At 36.7% G+C, this 21,352-nt stretch overlaps 1 protein-coding gene across 7 annotated transcripts in view; it reads right to left on the minus strand.

Moving 5' to 3' along the window:
- CNTN1 (contactin 1) overlaps positions 1-21,352 on the minus strand; it is a 375,618-nt gene that overhangs the window by 268,813 nt on the left and 85,453 nt on the right. For 5 of the 7 annotated variants that reach the window (XM_060307112.1, XM_060307109.1, XM_060307113.1 and 2 more), the window contains one exon: positions 15,505-15,552. The exons of the other annotated variants lie outside the window; for them this stretch is intronic. The gene's annotated coding sequence lies outside the window, so the exon portion shown is untranslated. The remainder of the gene's footprint in view (positions 1-15,504; positions 15,553-21,352) is intronic. 7 annotated transcript variants of the gene reach the window in all.

Genomic DNA, 21,352 nt, shown 5'->3' on the forward strand with positions numbered 1-21,352 from the left:
ACAGCACTGAGTCCTGGCTGCAGCACCAAGAGCCTTTCATCCACAGGGCTCCTTAATTTGGGATGATTCGTTGTCTATTCAGGTATTCCACAGATGCAGGGTATATCAAGTTGATTGTAGAGCTTTAATCCGCTGCTTCTGAGGCTGCTGGGAGAGATTTCCCTTTCTCTTCTTTGTTCTCACAGTTCCCAGGGGCTCAGCTTTGGATTTGGCCCCGCCTGTGCGTGTAGGTCGCCGGAGGGTGTCTGTTCTTTGCTCAGACAGGACGGGGTTAAAGGAGCCACTGATTCGGAGGCTCTGGCTCACCCAGGCCGGGGGGTAGGGAGGGTCACGGAGTGCGGGGCGGGCCTGCAGCGGCAGAGGCCGGCGTGACGCTGCAGCCTGAGGCGCGCCGTGCGCTCTCCCGGGGGAGCCGTCCCTGGATCCCGGGACCCTGGCAGTGGCGGGCTGCACAGGCCCCCCGGAAGGGTGCGTGGCCAGCGACCCGTGTTCGCACACAGGCCTCCCGGCGGCGGCAGCAGCGGCCTTAGCGTCCCATGTCCGTCTCTGGGCTCCGCACTCTCAGCCGCGGCCCGCGCCCGTCCCCGGAGCTCTCCCAAGCAGCGTCCTCAATCCCCTCTCCTCGTGCACCAGGAAACAAAGAGGGACGTAAAAGTCCCTTGCCTCTTCGGCAGGTCCAGACCCCTCCCCGGACTCTCTCCCGGCCAGCCACGGCGCACCAACGCCCTGCAGGCTGTGTTCACGCCGCCAACCCCAGTCCTCCCCAGGCGCTCCGACAAAAGCCGGAGCCTCAGCTCCCAGTCCCGCCCGCCCCGGCGGGCGAGCAGACAAGCCTCTCGGCTGGTGAGTGCCAGTCGGCCCGATCCTCTGCGCTGGAATCTGTCCGCTTTGCCCTCCGCACCCCTGTTGCTGTGCTCTCCTCCGCGGCTCCCAAGCTCCCCCACTCCGCCTCCCGAAGTCTCCACCCACGAAGGGGCTTCCTAGTGTGTGGACACTTTTCCTCCTTCACAGCTCTCTTCCGCTGGTGCAGGACCCGTCCCTATCCTTTTGTCTCTGTTTAGTTTTTTCTTTTGCCCTAACCAGGTACGTGGGGGGTTCCTTGCCTTTTGGGAGGTCTGAGGTCTTCTGCCAGCGTTCAGTAGGTGCTCCGTAGGAGTTGTTCTACGCGTAGATGTATTTCTGGTGTATCTCGGGAGTGTTTTCTTGATTTCACTTTCAGATTTTTCATCATTAGTGTATAGGAATGCAAAAGATTTCTGTGCATTAATTTTGTATCCTGCAACTTTACCAAATTCATTGATTAGCTCTAGTAGTTTTCTGGTAGCAACTTTAGGATTCTCTATGTATAGTATCATGTCATCTGCACACAGTGACAGCTTTACTTCTTCTTTTCTGATTTGGATTCCTTTTATTTCCTTTTCTTCTCTGATTGCTGTGGCTACCTCACATCTTATTTGCTGATCCTTGCTGCTGTAGTGCAGTGCTTTTCAAACTGTACATGACATGGATCATTTGGTAAACTCTTTTAAAATACAAATTCCCAGGCCTCACTCTAAGATCTTCTGATATGTAAAATCTGTCTTGAAGCTTCCAAATTTGCATTTCTAGTAAATTCCTGGGTCATTATGCTGATGTTGATAGTCTTAGAACCATACTTTGAATAGCACTACTGTAATAGTTTGTCTACGTTTGTTAAAATCTGGTGGAAGGTGGCTGTCTGAGGTTGTGAAAACACTACAATTGCTTTAACTTTTCTTAGATCTGGTAGTCATGATCTAAGCTACTTCCCTATTTTCACTATTGAAGCCATCAGACTCCTTCTACCACCCATGAAGACTTATCTGCTTAAAAACTCTCTTCTCTAATAAATATGCCTGTTTATGTTTTCTTTTATGAATATTTAAGAGCATAGTTTTATTCTGATCATGTGTCATTGACTGCAGCCAATTTGTTTTACATTAGAAGATGTGCACTTTAGTGGTTAAATACACAACATTTCATGAGCTGTAGCATGCAGTTTGTCCCTAAGCCTCACATATATTAGCTGTAAATTCAGTTTATTCATTAGTAAAATTAGAAAGATAATAATAGCCTCATTATTAATATCTATTTTATAGCAATGTTGTATTGATTGGTTAAATGAAAGAATTTGGAAAAACAGTATTTTCCTGTGCAGAGTGCAGAAAATTACTAAAACTGGTACTATATTTTATGCTTATTTTTTCTCAAAGCATTTAAACCTGGCATAAATTAATGTTCAATAAAAGCTTAAAATTACAAGACTTAATTGTGTCATAATAGTTATAAACACAGTTTTGTTTAAAATTTGTAATAAGTCTTGATTTAGTCAGGCTGCTCCAGAGAAATGAACAATAGAACCAACATAATATGTGTGTGTGTGTGTGTGTGTATAATGTATAGAATACATGTATAGCATATAGAATATATATGTACAGTATATAGGATATATATGTGTTTATATATAAAAAGATTTATTCTAAGGTATTGGCTCAGTTGACTGCGTGTGTCAGGCTGGCAAGTAAGAAATCCCTAGAGTAAGCAAGAAGGCTGGAAACTTGGCAGAAGCTGATGCTACAGACTTAAGGCAGAATTTCTTCTTCTCTGGGAAACTTCAGTGTTTCCTCTTAAGGCCTTCAAGTGATTGGTTGAAGTCCTCCCTCCTTATGGAGGATAACTTACTTATTTAAAGTCAACTGATTTTAGATGCTAACCACATTGACAAAATACCTTCATAGCAAAGCCAGATTGGTGTTTGATTAAACAACTAAATGTTACAGCCTAGTCAACTGACACATAAAACTAGCCATCATAACTCCTTTATATCTACAGGACAAAAATCAAATTCTCTCTTTGTATTTAAGGATCTCCATGATCCAACTCTCTTTCTTTCTTCTAATTTCTCCCTCCTCAGCTGTGAGACTCCTTTTCCATGTTCCATCGTTTTCAATTATTCATCTCCATGGGAAGTACTTTCCCTTTTTTGTCTCATAGTCATTGTAACTTTCCTGCATCCCTCTGTTATAATCTTCTGTACATGTAATAATTTTTCTCTACTTGTTTAGAGCTCCTTGATTGTGGGAACTATGCTTTCTTTTTATGTCTATCCCCTACAGAGACTTTTCACTGTGGCACTCAAAAGATATTTGTTGAATTTATTATCTCCCAACAAAAAAGTTTCAAGTAATGGCTTTATCAATGATGTAAAACTTAATTCCCTTCATTTGAAGGAACATTTTAAAAGTGTAACCCACTGGCAAATTGCCCATACCCTGTTTTATAATGGTATAATTTACCAAAAATATAATATTTAATAAATAAGACATTTAATATTTTGGCAATATATTGTGTGGATAAAATACCAGGTGGACATAATTTTAATGACAATATTATGAGTTGAGTTTTACTGAATTATATATTTTCTCACTATCCATTCAGAAAAAAAAGAGCAGTTATTCATTTTCAAATTCAAGGGGCAAGGTATAAAACAGCAGGAACTCAGGCAATTCAGCAATCCATCTATCTTGAGAGGAATAAAATGTTATCCCACTCTGTACTGGCTGGCACAGCTCTTCACCAACAATCCCCCATTTAGGTATAAAAACAAACTGGCCTTTGTGTTTTGTTTATGCTGTCACCAGGACATTACTCTCAAAGCACTTCAGCAATACAAAAATAATGTTGCTGTCTCTTACAGGAATAGCTAAAAAATATTCATGAAAAGTGCTACTCGAAGAACATATTTATCTCAGGTGGTTTCTTCATTGTGCAAGGACAGTGATATTAAACTAAACTCTATTTTGTCAAGGTCCTGAATATTTTTTTCATTTTACATACTTCTAGGTAAAATCCTGAATTGTGGAACATTTATTAGATATGTATAAGAGAAGTGATATAAATTTACCGACATGAACTTCCTCCAATATGATAATTGAATCAATGTCCTAGTTTCAAAAGAAACAAATCAATGCCCATATGTATTTTAACTGGATTGCTAGGGAAAATGGTCCAGCTTTGGTCACAAAGAGCATTCATAAATGGAACATTGGGAATTCCAGACCATAGAAAAGAATTTGAGATGTATTGAGCGGTAATAGAGATCAGCATTAATGCTGCCTGTACTTATTGCTAGATCAAGGTGATAAACCAGGAGCAATACAGTGACATGGCTTAAGGAAAATCAAAGATAAATTGATGGCATTTTAAAAGTGATCACCTTTTCATTGGTTAAAATGTAAAAAGGAACTAGTTGATAAACTACATACATATCATGTGCATTAACGCGTGTAATAATTCTAAATTTGTCAAATACAGCACTTAAAAGAGTAGAAAATTATTAGTTCTAACTGAAGTGAGTAATAAGAATTGCTGTAACAACATAAAATAAAGATTTGAGGAAAGTGCTCCTTCCTAACCTCAGCCATAGACTAGTGGTAAGCCTCTTTTATAAGCTGTGTCTGAAAGGAAAAGGCAGGGTTCAATCCTGTGGTGACAATCCTCAGCTGGCTGAGAATAAAGGCCCAGCCCTTAATTGCTGCAAAGGATCCTCCCTCAATTTGGGTTAGGGTCGTGGTTCCTTGGGAAATAGGCAGAATTGATTTCCTAGGATCTTTTAACATCGAAGAAATTTTAAAAGAAGGTTAAGAAAGAGAGTTGAAGAGAAGAATTTATGGAGAAATAGGAGACTTACATTGTTCTCCTGCCTCTGTTTGGTGTTGGTAGGGTATAGGAGAGGTAGACAGAAAACCCTCCCTTGAGATTTGGATGTGATTTTGAATGTGGGGTGCTGGCTCTCCTTCCTGCTTGCAAGTTACTGAGCAGCAGAATCCCAGATATTTCCAGTGTTGTCAGAGCCTGGGAACTGGACAGATGGGAGATGGCCAAAAGGCACAGACAGGGAGAAGAGAGCAAAGCCCACTCTAGTTTCCTGTGGGACTCCACGATGCATGGCAAGAACTGTAAGTTTCCTATTAGTTAGGTAGTCTACGACCACAGTTGGAAGCTGTAACTTAGGGAACAGTCTTGTAAGAGGTATCCTGGTAGAATGAAGTGATAGTATCACAGATGTAGGGATGGTTCTCTGAGATAAGAGGGGAATGTGGTTTCCTATCCATAAGACTGTCCATCTCAGAAGCTGCAGGGGGAACTCACTGACTCCTAAACATCATCTGTGTTACCCTTTAGAGGTAGCTAAGGGTATCAGCTGGATAGGACAAGCTCCAAAGACCAGCCGGACACAGGGCTTAACAGCAGGACTCATACATATTTGTAGGAGTCTCTCATGTACTAGAATTTGCTGCTGGAAAGAATCTCAGAAACATGGTGAGAAAAGTGCCACCCTTCTTCTGATTTATAAACACAATGTATTTTGACATGAGTTATATCAGCTGCTAGTGTGCTTTGTTGGTACGTATACTTGTGGTCCTTCTAAAAAAGTATAATTATTTATTTCATATGAATTGGTGTCAAGTCAGATCCCTTACCACCCCATATTTATAGAATTATATTTTCAAATATAAAAGAAAAAAATTTATATTTACCTCTGTAATATTTTATCTTGTTTTGAGCTCAGTGTTATAATTGCTGCAATAAATTGAATATTGATTCTGTTTTCCAAAGTATTAGCTACTGGGCTATATAATGGCAAGTTGTTATATTTAACTTTCCCATGTTTGCACTGTACTCTGTAGAATATGATTTAGGCTACCACTTTCATTGTATAAACCTAGAACTACAGCTCTGACACCAAACTTAACAAGCAAAGCACAGAAGGGAGAAAAAATAGATGTGATTGTAAGTGCTAAAAAATAAATAAATAAAACCCTAGAAAATCAAATGAATTAAAAGAATACTTTTTGGGTGGAAGGACAGTTTGATGAATTATTATAACACTCTAGTAAAGATAGATTCAATGTGGACCGTGGAAAGGGGAGAAAAATTAAGCTGAGTGAGAGAGGGGCAGGCAGCCACTAGACTTCAATAGATGAAGTGAGTACTAGTAACACTAGCCCAGGGCAGCACCCAAGTGTGGATTTCAGTAAAATGAATAATAGATTTGTACAAGTCATGGGTCTATGGAGGTATTTCCAGATTAAATGGAACAAGGAAGGTTAAAGTAGCAAATATTAAGGATGTAAATCTAAAATGTAAGAATCTTACAAATGTTCATATACATGAATATAAGAACATTGCAAGGATGTTAAAAATAAAATTATCTTTAAGTGAAACATTAGGAAAAAAACCATGTAACTAAGAGAAGTGGCCAAATTATATGTTATAATATTAAAAAATGGTTTTGAAAAATTTGTGACATGAAAAGTTTCAAAATTCAACACACTATAAGATGAACTAAAAAAATAGAATGTTAAAATGTATGTATCTGTGACTTCAAAATATCTCAAGATGTTAACAAAAATTTATTATTGAGAGGTGAGATTATGAGTTATTTCACTTATTCTCCATTTTTTTTCAAAATAAGTGTGCATTTTTTAAATTAAAGGGCTCTTATTATAGAGCACTTACACAGTTATTTCCTCTAATCATTATAATAATTTTTTTTATTGTTACCCTTTGTGCTACAGGAGGCACACTGAATGGCTTGTCTATACTCTTACAGGTGTCAGCAGAGACTTAGAATTCAAATTTAAGTTCCCTTCAGTTCCTTTCAGTGCAACACATACTAATGTGTTCTTGCCTCACCATTTATGAGAAGGAATGAAACCCATCATTTCAAGGGCTTGTGAAAATTTCTAAGCAATTTATGTGTTATTGACTGATAGGTGATTCAGTAATCAAAATGCAAATATATATGTTAGAATTTCATATCCTTTCCATGCCAAGCTTCTGCTCAGAATAATAATTTAGTATGATAGCAGAAAGTCATACAAGGAAATTTAAAAAGAAGATTATATTATCTACATATGGAAAAATAAACTTCAAAGTAATAACTAAATCAATAATAACATAGTAATTAATATTTTTCTGTAAGGTATTATGCTGAGCCTTAAAAAATGTACAAGACATAACTCTCTTCCCTTATTGGTTTTATAATCTCACTTATGAAATTTATGTGAATAATCAAAATAACAGTAAAGCTTTAAACTAAAAATTAAGAATATAAGACAAAGGAGAAAATTGGAATCTATTAAGTGTCTACTAAATAGTGGGAACTGATAGGCATTTGCTATGTGTCATCTCATTTACTCTCTCAGCAACAGGATGTACAATGTAATTGATGAGGCAGAACCTAAGAGGAAGAGAAGAAGCTTCTCTAGTAAAGTCAGTAAGTCATCTAGAGAGAATCTCTTTTTAAAGAGTCATGTGATTTGTCCTTAGTAACCTAGTAGGTACCTATCTTCCTGGGGAAAGATTATTTAGAACCTTTTCTATTATTTAGAACCTTTTATGACCTGCTAAAATATGGCTCACCTCCCACAAGAGCGGGTCACTAAGTTTTCCAAGAGGTTACTTGGGGTTGGAGAATATCCTTTTGTGATTTAGTGTTATTGAAACCTCCTTAAAGGATTTCTGTTTCTGACTGAGGTTGTCAGCAGGAAAGGATATCAGGAGCCTCAGCAAGGTCACCCTGTGGCAAGGGAGTACAAGGCCATTGACCCAAGCTCAGAACCATAATTTAGAGATTTCTGGAGAAAGGTTGAGGCTGGCAGCCTTTCCTGTCCTGGCCAATATATGATGGTGGGAATTGCAGGAATGATAGCTGATCACAAATAGAATTATTAAGTCCACAGTGTGCAGGGATCAGTTCAGACAGGACATCCCTGTAGCAGTGCAAAATCACCAGGTGGAATCTGCTGGGGGATCAGTTTTCCATAGCAGCTCCAAGTATGCTGACAGAAAGCAATGGATGGACTCCCCTGTTTTCTTTCTGCTTGGGATTTGGAAGCAGGGCAGACTACATTAGACAGAGTGATCCTCTGGGAATCTTCAGCAATGGGAGTGAGGGCAGCAAGGACCTCAGGAGGGAGGCATTGGACTTCCTGCTAATATGGGCATGCCAAGTTTCAAGTTATGTGAAAAAAAAATAAAAGAGATGTGACTGCATTTGAATTCCAGTTGCTTTTTTTTTTTTATCATGGGAAGAAGGCTCAAAAATGACACATAGCTTGCCTAATCAGCCACAGTTAGTAATTTGCAAAACTAGAATTCAAACCAATCCTGTTTGACACTAATCTTCTATCCTCTACGAAAGGGATGTCATAGACATTATATATTTTCCAGATAAAATTATACCTCTAGCAAAATTTAGTAAATTATTATTCACTAGTAATTAGTAAAATGTTTTCTTAAACTCCAGATGAATGCTGTTGTGCAATTCTGGGAGAAAATAAAGCTTATGTTTGCTTTATGAAAAGTTCACAGTCATTTTATTTTACTGTTCATTGAATCTCAGGCACTAAATCCCCTGTTTCTTCCTGGATTTTCTTTTATTGAAGAAAACAATTATTGTTTTGATGAAATGGAATAAAAATTCATGCAATTTTCTTACATTAGCCATGCTCAAAAAATAAAGCCACAGCTTTTAATATATATTCAATAATTCATTCTAATATAATTAATGAGAAACTTTATTAAGCATATAAAATAATTCAGTTGTGCAACAGAAATAACAAGGCGAGTCTGCCAAAATTCATTATAATAAATAGTATTTAATGGCACTGAAAGATACACTAGGGCTATAGTGTTTTTCCCATTGTTCCCAAAAGTGCCAAGTGCAAGAGTGAGCACATATTTGGTGTTAAACAAACTACTTTTGATTGATGATAGCTGCTAAGTGCTGAGCAAACTGTAGCATTTAGGAGGGTGCATGGAATTGTTGAAAATCATATAAAAGTTATAAAGATATCAAGGTTTATGACCGGCAAACAAATGAGAGGATTTACGTTATAAATAAAAAAGGTGTGACTTTATGCTTACAACCTCTAATTCATGAGAGATTGATATAAGTAGATAACTTGACGGGGATGGATTTTTTTTTTTTTAATATCCCCAATGCCTAGAATAGAATCTGCATTCTAGTGAGCATCACAGGGAACTGATAATGAATATTTGTTGAATAAATCGATAGTTATATGTGTTATACTTTTATTTATGCTCATATTTGTTAGATATTAGAAATACTACACAGTATTTAAAGGTTGAGTGAAGAAATACAAATAAGCCTTCACAATAACACCCATAACTGGAAGAAGAGAGTAGCGTGAGGTACGGGCTGCTCACAGAAAAATGGAATCCTCTGGTAGATCCCATATCCCGGTAACTCTGGCTTCCATTTTAGCTACTTAGAAGTTGACCATTAATCTAATCACCTTCCATTTAACAGTGCTGTCTTGTTTCTCTAGCTGCTTCCAGTTCTTCTTTTAGTGTTGGCATTCTGCAGTTTCATTTTTATGTGTTTACACATAAACTTTCTTATAATTTATCCTGTCTCAGGTTCCTTAGTCTTCCAAGATCTGAAGATTAAGTATTTTTCAACAATTTTCTGCTGTTATTCTTTAAGTATTTCTTCCTCTTCCTTATATCTATTTTCTGATTTTAGAACACAAATTACATGTTTTACATCTTTTCATTCTGTTCATCATCTGTTCCACGGTCCATAGTCTCTCTGGTAATTTGCATTTTTTTCTTTCTGTGATGTTTCTGTCTTTGATAATTATTTCTTTGGATCACAAATTTAGCTGGGTCAATTCTATTAAACTGCTTTTTAAGTGTATAATTTCAATTATAATATGTTTCATTTCTATTATTCTTTTCCAAAGCCACTTCTCATTTTTACATTTCTGGTTCCTTGCTCATATTTTCAGACATTTTTTTCTTTAAATATATTTTTGGTAGTTAGAATAATGGTCCTCCTTCCACTCCCAGGATGTCCATGACCTAATCCTCAGAAACCTGCAAATATGTTACCTTACCTGGGAAAAGGGGCTTTGCAGATGTGATCAAGGTAGTGTCCTTGAAATGGTGAGATTATCCTGGATTACCTGGATGGTCCCAATCCAATCACATGAGCTCTTAAGAGCAGAAGAGGAAGGCAGAAGAATGGGTCAAGAGATGCAATGTGAAAAGGACTTAGCCCAGTGTTGCTGGCTGTAGAAAGGTAAGGAAGAGACCATAAACCAAGAAAGGCAGCAGCCTTTGGAAGCTGGGAACAACCTTCAGTTTATAGTCAGCATGAAAATGGGGACCCCAGTCCTACATCCACAAGGAATTGAACTCAGTCAGTAATGTGAATGGGCAGAAAACTGATTCTGCCTTACAACTTCCAGAACATATCTGCCACCCTTAATTTCAGTCCAATGAGAACTGTACTGTACTGAACTTCTGTTCTATAGAACTATAAAATAATTAACTTATGCTATTTTAAGCCACTGTTTGTAATATTTTTTTTTGCAGCAATAGAAAATTAATATAGATTTTAGTACTAGAATTGAGGTGTTTCTGTAACAAATATCTAAAAATGTGAAATTGATTTTGGTATCAGGCAGTGGGTACAGGCTGGAAGAATTTTATGAAGTATGGAAGAAAAAGCCTAGTTTTCTTTGAATAGACTGTTAGCAGAAATATGGACATTAAAGAATGTCCATGAGGGCTCAGAAGGAAGTAAAGAGCATTACAGAGAAGTCCTAAATTGCCTCATAGAAAATATAAATGGTCATGAACAAACTATTAATAGAAACATGGATTTTAAGAATGCTGCTGGTGAGGGCTCAGAAAGAAATGAGAACATGTTATTGGAAACCAGAGGAAAAGGGATTTTTGTTACATAGAAATCTTAGCAGGCTTGTGTCATGCAGTTATATGGAAAACAGAACTCGTAAGCAATGAACTTGGATATTTAACTGAGGAGATTTCCAAGTAAAGTGTTGAATGTGCAGACTGATTTCTTCTTTTCCCTTAGAGTAAATGCAAGAGGAAAGAGATAAACTGACAGAGGAACTGTTAAACAAAAAGGAATCAGGACTTGATGATTTTGGAAATTCTCAGCCTTCCCATATGGCAAAATGTTAAAATTAAGATATTCATTTAAATTTATTTAAAAATTAAGAGATTATTTTTCTGAGCTATTTCAGAAAGATCGAAAGATCAGAGTAATTAGTAACATAAAAGACTCTTTGAAAAAATTAAGGAAGTTATCATAAATCCCATCAGTCATCTCATCAGAAGCCAAAAGTAGAGATTTTCTTGGAAAGATCTGCGCATGAACCTCTTTGTCTAATGGATTGAATCCTTGTGACATCTATGGAAAATCCACAGAGCTCTTGAGAATCTTATACAAGCAGAGACACTGCCAACTTGGACTGAAGAGGTCAGAGAGATATGATGTGAGAAAGTCTCAACCTACCTTTGCTGGCTTTGAAAGTAAAAAAGGGGCCCAAAGTCAAGTCATGTGGCAGCATCTGGAAACTGGGAGAAACCCTCAACCTAGAGCCAACAATAAAACAAGGGGCTTAGTCCTATAACCACAAAGAACTGACTTGTGCCAACAACCCAGATGAACAAGAAATTAATTCGATTCTCCCTAGAGCCTCCAGAATGAATTGCATCCTGCCTATACTTTGAGTTTCATCTGGTGACACTTGTACAATTTGTTGTTTTATGACACTAAGTGTGTGGTAATTTGTCATAGAAAATAAAAATAGCAATAGAAAATTAATTTCTCTTTTAATTTTAGAATATTCAACATACTCCTTTTCTGAATCTGATCATTCCAATACAATGTATCTTTGTAAGACTATGTCTTCTGTATCGTTTTTTTCAGCTTTCTCTCAAGTCTAATTTATTCTTTATGCTTTGCAATTTTTAAATTAGTAACTAATTATTTTAGAAATTTATCTTGGGAACATTCAATTTGGATTCACAAAGCAAGTGATTTATTTTGCTTCTACTCACTGACTGTGAATCTGGAACCACTCTAAATTACTGGATAAAGTTCGTTGATCACACAGGTAAATTCTGCCACCAAGTCTCAGTGAAAGCCATCTAATAATTCTGAGTTCTAAGGACAATTCTGTGTCCCTCCACCCAGTGCAGTGTCTAGATAGGCATGGTTTTTTGATGTACCTTCTTGGTGGTAGGTTTATTTTGTATAGACCCTTATTCTTAGAGTGTTGTCCTTAAGGGTTCTGATTCTCTGAGAGAGACACTTCTATCAGACTACAACTAGAGTTAGCCCTTTGCTTCATCTTCTGTCCCAGTGTTTCCCTTACTTACCTCTTGGGTTTCTTTTTTCACTTCGTTTTTGTCCCCTTTGGATTCTTTGCTTTCTTACCCTTTCAGAAAAGCATTTAAAAAGAAGTATTTTATAGTCATATTTTTAGAGTTTTTCATTTCACAGCTGCTAGAAAAGGAACGCTCTATAAATTATTTTTAATCCTACTTAAATTTAGTTTCTAAAAATTGAAGTGGGCTTCCCTGGTGGCGCAGTGGTTGAGAGTCCGCCTGCCGATGCAGGGGACACGGGTTCGTGCCCTGGTCCGGGAAGATCCCACATGCTGAGGAGCGGCTGGGCCCGTGAGCCATGGCTGCTGAGCCTGCGCGCCCGGAGCCTGTGCGCAATGGGAGAGGCCACAACAGTGAGAGGCCCGCGTACCGCAAAAAAAAAAAAAAAAATTGAAGTAATACAGTTTGTTGCCTGTACAAGGGTTTTATTACCTTAAGTAAAACTGTTACCAAAGTGATAGTTTTTTCATTCAACTTCTTCATGCATTTAACAAGTACAGGGCTTCCCTGGTGGCGCAGTGGTTAAGAACCCGCCTGCCCATGCAGGGGACACAGGTTTGAGCCCTGGTCCGGGAAGATCCCACATGCTGCGGAGCAACTAAGCCCACGTGCCACAACTACTGAGCCTGCCTGCCACAACTACTGAAGTCTACATGCCTAGAGTCCGTGCTCCACAACAAGAGAAGCCACCACAATGAGAAGCCCACGCACTGCAAAGAAGAGCAGCCCCCGCTCACCGCAGCCAGAGAGACAGCCCCAGCACAGCAGCAAAGACCCAACACAGCCAAAAATAAATAAATAAATAAATTTAAAAATAAAACCAGAAACAAGTACAGTTCCTGATGGTACTAATGTCAAGAAAAATTAGCAGACCACAGGCAATATGTTTCACATTTTAAGTCTCTACTTTCTAAAAATGTATTGATAGCACTATATAAAGACTCTCCTCCAGACTCCAAATATAGGAAAAAAAAAAAAAAAAAACATAGTCTTTGAGAATCAAACTCTAAGAAATTCAATTAGTCTTTGTACTGCTTTTATATTTTAAATAAACATAATTAAGCTCAAATCTTTAGATTTAGAAAGTATGTTTACTTTTTGATTTGTAAATTAAAGATCTACATTTCCTTGATGATATTTACAACCAGTCTTGATCCACTCAATCAGAAGTAATCCAATCCTTTGTCCTTCCATAACAAGGGATTATGTTATGATGTAATAATTTGTTTATATATTTGGGTTTTTTTTTTTTAACTAGACTGTGAGCATCTTGAAAAGAGAAGCCATATGTATTAAAAGTATTGTAATGGGCCCAGAATTTAGCACTGAATTTAGGTACTGAATAGATATTTGATGAATTTAATCTATGAGTGAGTATGTTTAGTACAATGTAAGAAGTTTATAATTCTGTATACATATTATTTTAACCTGTATTTTAAACTAATATTAGGGGAAATTTTTTTAGTATTACTAGAAATATTATAGAATTGTAGGCCAGCATTAGTGAGAGACATCACTCCAAATGAAGTAATTTGTACTCTAAGTAGAGATTCCCTTCTTTCTTTCTCTTCTTGTTTACCATCTAATTCACATATTTCATTGCACAATGAATGAATGAGAGCTTAGATTCTTAAATAAAAGTAATTTAAAATTGTATTTTGCCTGAAGCATTGTTAACAGGATAATGGTAACGCCCAATGAAAGAAAATCCTTAAAGTAAAAGAAGTAACATTGTCAGCATTTAAAATAAATGTTTTCCAGAGCTGATTTTTAAGTAATTTGCATTACTTACTTTTAAAAGAAGTACACTATGTTGCCAAACAAAGAAATAAACAAAATCCCAAAACAATAATCCAAAACAAATAAAACCTTTGAGAATTTAGTGTTACATATAGAAGGCATACAAGTTACATCTTCTTACATATATTTTTCAAGCTTACACCCCTATATTTTGTTCTTAAAATGTTCAACTGAAAATGGTGTTTAAATATCAACCATATGTTCTTCTATTTTTATACTAATCCTTCCAGAGTAATCACCCCCTCTAAAGTAATAAATACATTTAATGGAATTAGGACCCAATCTTCACCCCTTTCTTCATTTAACTTTCTATGTCTGTAAGAACTGTGAATGTGGGTCCCCTTCAATATTTCAGATGCAAAATAGAGAAACCAAACTCATTCTGTTCTCTAACAAAATAGTTTATATTCCTTTTCTATCAGTTTTAAACTTTTTCCTTTTTTTCTGTGAGAATAATCTTAAAACCCTCTCTGTTCTTCCTTCCTTTATTCCGCTTATCTAATCTATCATAAAGAGCTGTCATATTTGTTTGCTTCCAGGTCTTCTGGCCTCTATTAGAATTAGGACATCACTTCATGTCTTGACAGGACTAGATAATTTTCAAAGATCCCTTTTAATTCAATACTTTTTATCTTTTTTAACTGATCACCCTGACCACATTGTGGATTCTTGTACCCAACTCCAATGGCAATAATCCAATTTAGTAGTTTGCAGGTAGAGGACACTAGAGATGAAACTGGAACAGTCACTCAATATTATCCATCAAAGTATGTCCGTAATCTCAATCTGCTCTGGCTATACAATTTTTATTACATTTTTCTCAAATGCTCTTCATTACAACTTGTTACTCTAGCACACTGCATATCTATAGGATCTTTCACGCTTTTGTTAACGGTCGTCATAGCACAAAACGTTCCCTTCTCATTGTCTCTTCAGTAGAAAATTTGCAAAATTCGGTTTAACTCTTATCTTTTCCAGGTAGTTTACACAGTGATAAGAAACCAAAATTTGGGCGTTAGTTAGGCCTCAGCTTGTAACTGTGCCACTTACCAGCTACATAACTTTAACCAGCCTCAGGTTTCTCATTCAACCCATATTTGATAACTCATTCCAACCTCTATTAACTCAGGATTAATTGTCCTTTACTTGTTTTATGTATTTACACAGTGATTTACTTGTATGGCTATTGTGTGAGAGGGCACTGAAAGGACATTTAATAAGTAGTCATCAAACAGTTTATCACGTTTTGATATTTTTGAAGTTGAGAAATAACAGATAAAACAGAACCAATAACATTGAGTGTTTATCATGAACCGGAAAATTTCTCCATGCTCAGTTACTAAAAATACATTTGAATATTCTATTACACACTGTTTTGGCATAATTTTTATTCTTTAAAACTAAAATACACGTACATAAACATACACATCCCCCGAGTAAACAGCTTACCTTAAGATTGTTCTGAATTTGGCTTCAGAAACCATCTAAAGCAGATATCTACAAGTCAATAATTATGAAACTACAGTCAGTTAGCTTGAAGATAAAGGTGCTTTTACTTTTAGCAATGATTTTTAATATTTTCTACAAAAAATTAGTAGCATATTCATCATCTAGAAGTTTTTGTTTATTGCCTTGACCACTAAAGTTTTGGAATATTCATAAAATATATTTTAAAAATCAGTAAACACTTTTAAGCTAAAGGAATTTGACTTGTTTCACTATTTGCAAAGCCTATTGATGAGTTATATCCCAAATATCATCTTATTAAGCATTATTGAATTGTATTAAAAATTAACATTTTAAATAAAGCTATAATAATAGGACTTCTGAACTTGACCCATTTTATGATAATGAACACTAGACTAAAATATACTATAAGAAGCGTGTGTATATACCATACGCACCACACATACACCATATGTATATGTGTGAGTATTCCAAATGTATGTTTACATATTGATAGAATGGTATTACACACACACACACACACACACACACACACACATAAGTAAATTTAAGGAAAAAAACACAGGTAGACCTAAATAATTTGGTAAAGTAAACCAAGTATTTGGGTGTAATTTAATGGATCAAATTCAACTGAGCTCAAGTGTTTGGATAACCTGATATTTTGGTGATATTAACAATAACAGCAGCAAAAGTCATGTTGTGAGTTTTATAGTTTAAAGAACACTTTCTCACATTCTTGTTCAAGTCTTCAGTAACCCTCATGATCACAAATGTGTTCCCTCCCAAATACTAATAAGGTAAGCTTGGTCTGAATTAACACAGAGGTAGTTACATAGGAAGCTTGCCCCTCAAATCCCCATTCTGAGATTAGTCTTTACATTTAAAATACAAGCTATGTCATATTCCCTCATAAACAAAACACACTTGAAATCTATGAAATATAACTTTTCATGTGGCTGAAGCTCTTCTTTTAGATCTTGTCTCAAACATCCCTTCTTCAGAATGATGGCAGATATTAATCAAATAATGACTCAAATCAATACATAACTATATGTTATATTAAATGTGATGAAGAAGACTCATATGGTACTTTGAGTATAATGAGGATGCTGATTTAGTTTGGAGGGAATAAAATTTAAACTCAGAATGATCAGGCAAAGACAGAGCAGGGAAGAGAGAGAGTGGCCAGTTTTGAAGGACTGGCAGGTGCACAGTGCTGAGGCATGAAGGAGCGAGGCACCATGGAGGAGCAAGAAGAAGGCCATAGGGCTAAAGCACAGACCGGGAGGGGTGAGTGGGGGTGTACAGAGCTGGAGAGCTCTGGCAGGGGCACGGCAGGTTATGAAGAAGATTTGTTTTTATCTTACATATTACAAGAGGCCATTGAAAGGATTTCTGCAGATGAGTGACATAATAAGGTTTCCTTGAAGAGGGTAGCTCTGAGAGGAGGAAAAAAGTGGAGGAAGAGTGAATGTTGGAACCCAGTGAAGGGTTATTGCTCTAGTTCAGGAAAGAGAGGTAGTGGCTTTGACTTGAGTGTTTGCAAAAGATATTGAGAAAATGGGTTTATTTTAATAAGTTTTGTGTGATACAGTATAATCTGTCTCTCTAACTTGATTATAAGTTCTATGAGGGCAGAGACTGTATCTTTTTACTGACCATTATATCCTCTGTCATCATATGCTTTGTACATAGTTGATACTCCAAAAAATAATTTTTTAATGAATGAATGGTAGGAAAGGAAGAGAAAATTGGAAAGCATAAGGAACTATTATACTATAATAGTATAATTGTACTATTTGCTGTGATAAGAATCACTAGAAAAGATCAGGTTTGCAAGTGAAGTCATAAGTTTAAATTTAAAAAGTGCAATTATTTGGAAAAGCAATATCTACCATAAGAATATCAGTAATTGTGTGATGTCATGGGAGTGGATGCAATATCTATGGAGAGAAAATAGATTAATAATGATAACTGAAAATTTGCAGGCTCTTACTATGTATCAGGCACAGTTCTAAGGATTTTACATGTATCAATCCCATTAGTCCTCAAAATAACTCCACAAAGAATATTTTATTTATTATCCCACTTTAAAGATGCAAAAACCAAGGTACAGAGAAATTATATAACTTGCCTAAATTCATGCAGCTAGTAAATGGCAGAACTAGGATGTGATAGGCAGAATTCTAAGATGGCCTCAAACACTCCTAACCCCTGGTGTACGTACCTTGTACACACAATTTCCTCTCCTGTGCAGGGCAAAATCTGTAATTGTGATGGGATACAATTCCTACTATTTAGTTATTAATCAGTTGACTTTGAGTTAAAAACAAAAGGGAGATGACGTAGGCCTAGCCTAATCAGTTCATCCCTTTAAAAGAACGTCAAATTGGAAGTGTTAGAAGGTCTAGGTAGGGGGTCACGTGGCAGAGAATCACAGGCAGTTTCTAAGAACTGACACTAGGCCCTGGCCAACAGCCATCAAGAAGATGGGACCTTCAGTTCTACAACCACAAGAAATTAAATTCTGCCAACACTAGTGAGCTTGGAAGAAGATTCAAGCCTCTCAGATGAGTCCTCAGCCCTAGCCTCCAGCTAGAATTCAGCCTGGTGAGACCTTGAGCAGAGAACCCAGCTGAACTCCACCCAGATTTCTGTCCTGCAAAACTGTGAAATGCTGAATGAGTGTTGTCTTAAGCCACAAAGTTGTGGGAATTTGCTACACAGCAACAGGAAACTAATGCACAGGATTAAACATAGGTAGTCAGTTTATGTAGCCTGTGTTGTTAAAGACTTAGCTGTACTGCATAAGGTACGAGAGTTGGGAAGTGAGAAGAGAGACTAATGCCAGCAGAGTCCTGGAGAATGCAGGCATGCGCAGAGGAAAATGAACCAGCAAGGGAAACTGAAGAGAAACAAAGAAACTCAGGAAAATCCAACAGAGTATGGCATGATGGAAGACATGAAGAAGGATCTGTGGAAGGAGGGACCTTGACAAGGCAAGAGTATGGAGGCTGCAGAGAACAAGTCTGATGAGGACTGAAGCATGTTTGCTGCATTCAGTAAGATAGAGGAGGCTGTTATGAGCTTTCCTCTGGTCAACGGAAAAGTGCAGCTGGCATTTAGAATACCTCCCTTTTTTTTTAATTAAGGGGAAAAAACATGTGTTTGGCTGGGGAGAAAAATCTTTTCCAGATAGACTTTCATTGCTCGATATTTTCATACAGGAGAATTATAGACCTCTTCCTCAAGAACCAGACACATTTGGTTAATTACAGCAGATTTGAAAAGTAAATCAATTAAAATGTTGTTTTGTCACAAAATTTAACTTCCAGGATTAACAATTTCTTAAGTGACAAGGCAAAATTACATCCAATTAGTATTCTAAAGAAAATTTAATCTCCTGAGATGACTAATGAAAAACAGTAAAAGGAACAGAACAGAAAAAAGAGAACTTAGTTTCCAAATATCTGTTACTTTGATCATTTACATTGCTACTCTAAGGGAAAGCTATTCTTTTCTCCTTACGGAAAATGACAACAGATGCAGAAACCAAAATATAAGCAGACACTAAGTAAATCAATAAGTATCCACTTTGTAATAGGGTACAATTGAGAAGACAGTGTACACACAGAGATAATTAAATTTATGGCCTTTTATGCTGCCTTATTCACCTAATGATGTTGTTTTGAGTACTCTTGTTCCAATACTTCATTTTGGTGACTAATTTTATGGAAGGAAGAAATAACAATGGCCAACTCTCCTCTTATCCCACATAAGATATTAAAAAAAACAGAATTCATTCTACATGTAAGTTGTTCCTAATACGTGAGGGGAAAACTTGTCTCCAATGGAACCCTTAGGAAATGAGAGGAAAGTTTACCCAGGGATCTCTGCCACATACTCAGCATAGGATTGGGGCCATGTGTAATGGCCCAGCCTGAGCTGAGATTTAAAATTTTCTATTTTGAATGATCGAGACAGATGCCCAATGAGATAGAGACCCAAGTGTGAGAGTGCAGTGTTCGTGTTTCTTCTGGTGGCTTACACAAAATCTCTTCACATCTGACTTCATCCCTTTGTCTCTTCTGAGACCCTTTGTCCCAGACATGATTGTGGGTTTGCCTGTTCCTAGCACTTTACCCATCTATTCATAGATAGCTTAATAGACCTAATACAGTCATTACTTATATTCCAAGATTATCATTCCTTTTGCTGATCACTTACATTTCAAAATCTTGAGTTTGTTTTGCATTCAACTTATTTTCATGTATTTGGCTTCCACTTTTAGCTGCTTATGGATGAGACAGTTTTTGCTAACAGAAGCAACCTTACTAGTGAGCATGTGATTGCTGTCTAGTGCAAGACAAAGACTGATTCATTAATGAGTCATACATCTTCATAAAGAAAAGAGACTTCTGTCATCTTTGCATAAAATTCTTTAAAAAGAAAGTCTACCCTTTCGTGCGATTGGTCATTCCAGAAAACACATCACATCTTCTTACTCAATAAGCCCTGAACCTCTAACCAAAACAAGAGGCTCGACTAGAGTGCCTTGACCTTTCCTTAAAGTCCTTCTCTTTTCATTCATGGAATTTTGAGATTAACCTTAAAATGAAGCTTGGTCTTTTTTCTTTTTTCCTCAAAAAAGAAACTATAAAAATATGAGACAAAGACAAGTGTGAGAAACAATTTCAAATTTTATTTTCTATGTTGGATATCCCAGAACCATATTGTATCAATAGTTTCCCACATTATTGACAACTAAATAAATTCTTGGCTGATGTTTCAGATCTTTCATCTCAAACATTCCAAATCTCTAATGGCCTTAAACTTTAAAGCCTAATCATTCAGATGATTCTTTATCCCTTTTCCCAACTGGAATGTAGATACAGCAAGTCTACCTGTCATCTTTCCAGTATGCCTTTCTTATATAAAATGAGATAGATAACTTCTTATGGCCATCTTGTCCAACCCTAACTTCTTATTATTTTCCCAAACTATAGTTTTTGTCTTAGGCTGTGTTCACTGTGTATAAATACTTCACATTGTTTTCCAATTACTTGAATAAACTGATTGTTTTGGTGAGCAGCACTCCTGGTAATAATAAGAGTACAGAACAACTCTTCCATATACCTGTGCTGATGAGCTATAGTCCCCAAAGGAGGTAAATTTTAAGCTTTGTAGGACCACAGTCTAGAATATAATATAAAATATAGACTACAATTTGGTCTGAAGCTTTTTCAGGAGAAAGATACATGGTCCAAAAGATCTTAGGAATCCAGACTAAATTCTAAGCTCAAATTCTTTATGTTTTCCCCAGGAACCACTGTGACTTTAGGGAGATTTATATTTCCAGATAAAATGAATCCTCATAACAATGACAGCAGCAGGAACCAGAACTAGATTGCTTTGAACTATGCTTGTCTATGAATATCTTTCATAATCCAGCTAATATGCACCCTGTTGTGCTTTGTACCTATATTTTGATATCAGTGGAAATGCTACTTTTTTGTAATCAATTTCTTCTTTTAAAAACAGATTTCATTTCTCCTAACAATTTTATTTAACTTTGAGGATTTTCTATATTGGATCCCAAAGTATTTCTTAACTGCTTCACAGTTAATAATAGGAAAACTTAACTTTCATGACTTGACTCTAAAACACACTACAAAGAATGCCTTAACTGACAGCAAACTTCTTGGAGGATGTTCTTTTAATTAAGGTCCATTCCCTGGCCATTGATATTTAGGAAATTGGAAAGCCTGATAAAAAATAAATATCTTAAAGTTTGCTGTATATTTCCTTGCTCCATAACTAATTATACCTT

Source organism: Globicephala melas, chromosome 10 (genome assembly GCF_963455315.2).
Source record: "Globicephala melas chromosome 10, mGloMel1.2, whole genome shotgun sequence".
Classification (NCBI taxonomy): Eukaryota; Metazoa; Chordata; class Mammalia; order Artiodactyla; family Delphinidae; genus Globicephala; species Globicephala melas.